Source organism: Miscanthus floridulus, chromosome 1, assembly GCF_019320115.1.
Source record: "Miscanthus floridulus cultivar M001 chromosome 1, ASM1932011v1, whole genome shotgun sequence".
Taxonomy (NCBI): Eukaryota; Viridiplantae; Streptophyta; class Magnoliopsida; order Poales; family Poaceae; genus Miscanthus; species Miscanthus floridulus.
In genome coordinates, this window is record NC_089580.1 from 144,392,580 (window position 1) to 144,398,807 (window position 6,228).

The 6,228-nt window shown below is 51.4% G+C and overlaps 1 pseudogene; it reads left to right on the forward strand.

The window, feature by feature from the left end:
• LOC136496732 (putative FBD-associated F-box protein At5g22720) lies at positions 1–1,728 on the forward strand (annotated as a pseudogene).
• Positions 1,729–6,228: the final 4,500 nt, after the last annotated feature.

Sequence of the window (6,228 nt, forward strand, 5' to 3'; positions counted from 1 at the left end):
ATGAAGAATAAGAAGGGTAGTCGCCGCAACCGCAATGTAAGCCACTTGCCTTTTCTTCATTTTGGCCTGGCGAATTCTTTTCCCCCATCAATTTTGCATCTCCCTCTCGATTTACTTCTTGTATTTGTATATATATGCCTGCCACATGCATATGCACTGTTTTATTTTGTTTCGCAATTTATATTGATGCAGAAATCAGCAGCCCACAATAACCACTTACTAGTAGTGGATAGGTTCACCAAGCTTCCTGATGATCTCCTGCTCAACATCCTCGACCGCCTCAACACGCCCGACGCCGTCAGAACCTGCCTCCTTTCTAAGAGGACGCTCCACCTCCGACATTTGCTCTCAAACTTACACGTTTGGTTCACTTCCTTTGTGCCTGATTGTGGTCATGTCGCTTTCAAGGATACAATTCAGATGAACGCTGCGGTAGCCGATGCAACAGACAACATTCTCACTTTCAGAAGCCAAGAGATTCCCCTTCTCGCCAACTCAGCATAGGCTTCTACTTGAAATACTACGACTGTCTCACCATTGGTAAAGCTGTTGCCCGAGCCATGGCCACCCACAACATCCAAAGCGCTGAATTCATTATAGTACCAGAGATTAAGCTACAATATTGCACTATTGATGATCGCCGCCACAATGGGAAGCATCTGATGACATTTTTTTATGCCTGTACTGATGCATTTGCCGGCCTTACACGTCTCTATCTACGCAACTTAAAGCTTGCTGAAAATGACATTCCCAACTTCATCGCCACATGCAAACGGCTAGAGTATCTCCGTTTGTCCATGTGTCAAACAGAAGATAGTGTGTTGCACCTGCAGGTGGAACACCCACGGCTTGTTGAGCTTGATATCACCAGTGCAGGCTTAGAACTAGTTGAGCTCAACTCCCTACCCAACCTCAAACGACTGGTTTTTATTATGTGGCAATGTCCCCAAGAACCCTTGTCTTTTGGCAACATCCCATTGCTTTCAAGCCTAAGCCTCACTAATGTAAGCATGAGATGGCAGAAGGTTACCAGATTAAGTCAGTTCCTTCCTAGTGTCCCCTACATAAGAGACCTGCACCTCAGCTTCCTAAGTGAAAAGGTAATTACTTTAAAGCAAGCCCTCTCAGCAGCTTATTTGTTCCTCATTCTCAACTTAATCTGCATCCTTCCATTATTACTTGTATTGCAGGTTTGGGTTCAGCCAGAGTGCCCGAAACTTTTGTCGCCGGTTCTCCAGAATCTGCAATTTTTGAATCTGGAAAAACTCCCTGAAGGATGCGATATAGCTTGGACAAGATTCTTCCTCGAGGCTGCACCTAACCTAAAGCAGGTATGCATCACGGTTTGGCACCATTGGTGTGATATGGAGACAGACAAGGTGGAACGGGAAGAAGAGGGGTTACTGTGACAAAACAAACGTGGAGTGGGAGTCATCTGCACCTGATGGTTTCAGGCATCACAACCTGACTAAGCTCACCATTTATGGTTTCCAACCAAATGAGAACTTCATGGGATACATGAGGCACATCATGGAAGCCGCAGTTAACCTAGAGGAGATATCATTATACGACAGCAAGGTCCTCGAGTGCTGTGAAGACTTGGATCCAAAGATCGAGGTTGCTCCATCAAGATATCCCCAGAGCATCGAGGAACAGGGGTTGCTGAGGGAGCAAATTACAGAGGGAGTGGTGGTGGCGTCACCTCATATTATTCACTTCCGGTCTTAATTCCTCATCGCAAAGATGTGATTTGCGCTGAGTAGCCATAATATATGCTGACTGTTCTGATTTTCTTTTTTTTGGCAATGAAATACTCTAGTTTCAAACGTTTCAACGCATGCATTAATTTTCTCTTGTTTCCTGCAACTTGGTTTCAGGCCATACGTAAGCATGCTATACAATAGTAATATAGTATTTGAATGTTCTGGATATTCTGGTTTCCTTTTTTTTATGTTGCAATGAAATATTTTCCCTTATCCTTTGCCCTGCAACTACAAGTGAGCTTGCCATCCAGCTCAGAGCTGAGGCAACTGTTTTGTTGAAGTACCATAAAGGAATTGTCGTTCAATCTCTTATTGGTTAACTAGATTCAAGGTAGATAAGAGAAGTTCGGACTTTGGTCCAAGCCCTGGTGGTGGCAATAAAGTTTGGTCCAAGCCCTGGTGCGAACAAAGGATGCTCTTTCTGTTTCTTCTGTCCCAAGAGATGCTCTCAGTGATGCCTCCAGTCCAGGCACATCAGGTGTCCAGCGTTGCATCGATGGTTCTGCTGATTGCTAGAGTTCTTGCCAGTGGTCGGATTTCTCCTTCCCTGTTTAATCAAGAGAGGTTGTACTCAGTGGCAGTTGGGCAATTTGACAGGAAATGGAGACCAGACTCCTCAGATGAGGATGACGAGCAAATATCAACTTCAAGGAAGGATTTGAGGTTTGCAAAGTTTGGAGCTTCCAGCGAAGAGGAGTCAGAAGACGATGAATTGGAGACGAGAAGTGCTATCAGGAAGAAAAGGAGCAGTGCTGCTTTGAGAAACTGTGATATGAAGAAGGAGAGGAGAGTGCTAGGTCCTATGAGGGAGAAAACAATGATAGATGCCCATTTAACTTGAGGTTAATGACTGATATGATACTCTAATAGGTGATTTTATATTTTTACTTTATGTGTATTGCTTCCTAGCGTACTTCAAAACAGAGATACCATGTGATTAACAAGCTGTGCTGTTTCATTGACATCAGATTTGATGAATGTGGTTGATAGAGTTCTTGGACTATCTGGGCGTAGATATAGTGGTTAAAACATAACTTATGTACTTCGTCTGACCGATGTCGTGGCCATGGTGCCGCAGCGACGCTCGGAGTCTTGAGTCTCCAATCGCAGCCATGGCGCCAGCGACGAAGTAGCAGCAGTGCAGACCCGATCTGGTGGCGGAAGCGAAGGCGATGGTGCTTCCCGTCGCTCACAGCGCGCCCTCTAGATCGGTTTAGGGATAGGAAAACCGGTGGGGCGCTGGGGCTGCGGTGAACCTCGTTGAGTGAGCCCCAGCCCCCACCTCCTATTTGTTGCGCTGCGCGACAGGGGCCCATCAGCCGATAGAAAGGCTGAGCGCCCCCGATCAGGGCGCGGATCAAGGGCCAATTGGTGGAGATAAACCTAACAGTGGTATCTCTCCGCTAATAGTATATGCACTGCAGAACAACACGTCGGGGCCTGAACCCTAGGAAGGCCTCATTCTGACGGCTCCACACCAGCCACCCCCGGCAGCGCTGGCCGCCACCTAGGCATCGATGTCCCCCGCCTGCCCCTCCATCTCCCATCTCCTCCCAACCACCGACGCAGCCACGAGATCCGGCATTGGCCTGGGGGATCCCCATTCGTCGGCGCCGCCGCTGGAATTGGACCCCGCCGTCATTGCTGCCGCCTTCGGTAGCAGTAGCTCCGAGGCCTCCCCAGCGGGATTTGGTGTTGGGGCACCTTTGCGGCCCTCCGCGCCCCTGCCTCCGATGACGCCGGCCACCGCCACCGTAACCACCGCGGCCAGCGATGGGATGCCGCCTCCAACACTGATGACGGCGCACCCCACCTCCGCAGCCACCTCCAACGCTGGAGCGCCCCCATCTCTGTGGCCCTCCACGCCCCAACACCGACGACGTCAGGCACAGCCACCGCAACCGGCGCTGGGATGCTGCCTCCAACGCTGACGACACTATGCCCTGCCACCGCAGCCACCTCCGGCGCTGGAGCGCCCACGACCACCACCTCCAGCAGTAGCTCCGTCGAGCCCACCCCAGCGGGTTTCGGTTCTAGAGCGCCTCTGCAGACTCCTTCGTCTACGTCACCGCCGACGCCGGACTCCACACTCTCACCAGCCGTGGCTCCGTTCTACCAATCTTCGGGAGGGCGCACAAAGCGGCATCGATGGGCAGACGACGACAACGATGAGTCCGACGACAACTATCCCACAACCTACTTGGAGGCCACTCATCGCCTGGCGAAGCCAACCATTGCGTCCCCCGTGCACTCCTAGACTCATTCAGTCGTTGTTTTGGGGCATGACTTAGTGGACGCTGAACATGGACCTGTGCGAAGGCGGATGAAGCGCAGCCGACCGCGCTCCCAGCTTGTGCACAGCTTGCCTGCTCAACCAATGGATGGTAGGGTCCTGGCCCGCTAATGCCTCGGTGCCTACAGAAGGGTCTCCGTCCCCAACATCGATGGGTGGTGGGAGATCCTACCCCGACAGGAGGTGGGACCTATGACCACCTTGGTTGAGCCTCTCCGCGGCCTGGTTCTACGTGCAGAGGCTCGGAAGATCCCCGCATAGCTCCGTGACAGATGTTGCAACTGCCTCTCCTACTCACACCGGGTAGCGACTTGCCGTTTGCCACGCGCGTTGCCTGCGCTACCACAGATTCAGCCACCTCGCGAGGGATTGCAAGCGGTCCAAGTCGGTGCCTAAGGGTGGTGGCCTGCCTCACCGCTCAGCTCGTGTCGACGGCCCACCGACCTCCTAGCACACACCCCTCGACAATCCACCAACCTCGGATAGGACCATATAGGGGGGTTGTGGGGGGTGCTGATGGCAACCATCGATGCCGGAGACGACGCCGACGGCGTAGGGGTGAGTCGGTGACGGACTTCGGCATAGGCGCGCCTGTCGACTATGTCGACGACGCCACTGCTTGGACTGCCACACGCTCCTTCCTCGAGCCAAATCCGCTGGTGGAGGCACTGTGCGAGGGCGTAGGACCTCCCGCTCGACTCGACTCGGTCGACCCGATGTTGGATGAGCTTGCCACCTCGCTCGTAGCGAGCCGACCAGTGGTCACACCAGCGCCTGGGTGCCTGCATGCTGCAGACACCAGTTCTTTGGTTATGGCTCCTCAGTGCATGATGGACCTGCCTCTGTCATCGCCTGTGCAAGGCATGTCTTCACAGAAGGGGTAGCTCGTTGTCGTGGGTGCTATGGCACCAGGGGACTGTAACACCCTCGGTGTTACACCCTAAATAAACCACTAAACTGTATCATGAGCATCATATTTATATGATAATGCATGTGATAGAATATGTAGATAAATTTCTTATAACTTAAAATGACCAATAAAAATATTAAATGAAAGTTGATTCAATAGCTCATTTATATCAAGTAGGGTTGAAAACCAATTTTTATTAAGCAAAAAAACTATAGAACATGTGTGTGATACTTAAATAAAGTTTGTAGTACAAACTTTATAGAAGATAATGCAACTTTTACTGTAGAAAAATAATATGACTAGCTAGTATTTCTAATGGCTTGGAAATGAAACTTGAAATCAAATTCAGCTCAAGACTGGAGAATTTTAAGTTTGAAAACGGTGGGACAATGCCATTTTGGTGAATTAATTTTAGAAAATTTAGCTAAAGGTCAATGCTATGTTTTTGTTCCTTATGGTTGTTTGATGTACCCTCTTTAGCATAGTGAAGGTGGTTTAGCTCCAACTTCATTAGTTTAGTTTGTATCAGCGCTTTAAAATTTGTGCACAACATAGCCTCAGGATGTTGGCACCATCACCCCATGATGCCACGCTAGGTCGATCGAGCCCGCCTGGGCTTGGCTGAGGCCAGCCACAGCGAGCCGCTGCCCCGCGCCCTACTGCCCTGCCTCGTGCTACCGCCATTGGTGCCTCCACGGCCGCGTTGCACTGCTGTCGCCTTGCCATCGCATCCACACCTCCCTTGTTGCTCTACACCGCTGTCTGCCCTACCGGTGGCCCTACCACTACTGTGTGCGTGCTTGGCGTATCCGCGGCATCGGCACATGGCCGTACCCGCTGTCGTCTCGCCCATAAAGGCACGGCAGCCGCTCGTGCCATGTCGGTCACAGACGCGTGCATGCCTTATCCGTTGCGCCTACGCGTGTGTGTCCTGCTCATGCCACTCATGTCCTGCCAAGGCGAGGATGAGCCGAGCGCTGACTACCTCCCTCTCTACCACCACGATTGGCCGACCCTGCTCGCCCAATTCGGTAAGGTCAGATCACCTCAACTCAATTCAACTCGTACATGGCTTCTCCATTAAGCCACCTGACCCTCGATCCCACCCAACCTTGAAGCGAGCATGGCCAAGCTCTAATTTGGAGTTTTCCCCATCGCCGTGCCGATAAGACCAAGCTCGGCCATTATCGTGGGTAGTCCTCCATCTCTCCACCCCGACCCAATCCAAGTGCGCCGCTAGCTTCGCTTCCACCTCTGAAAGG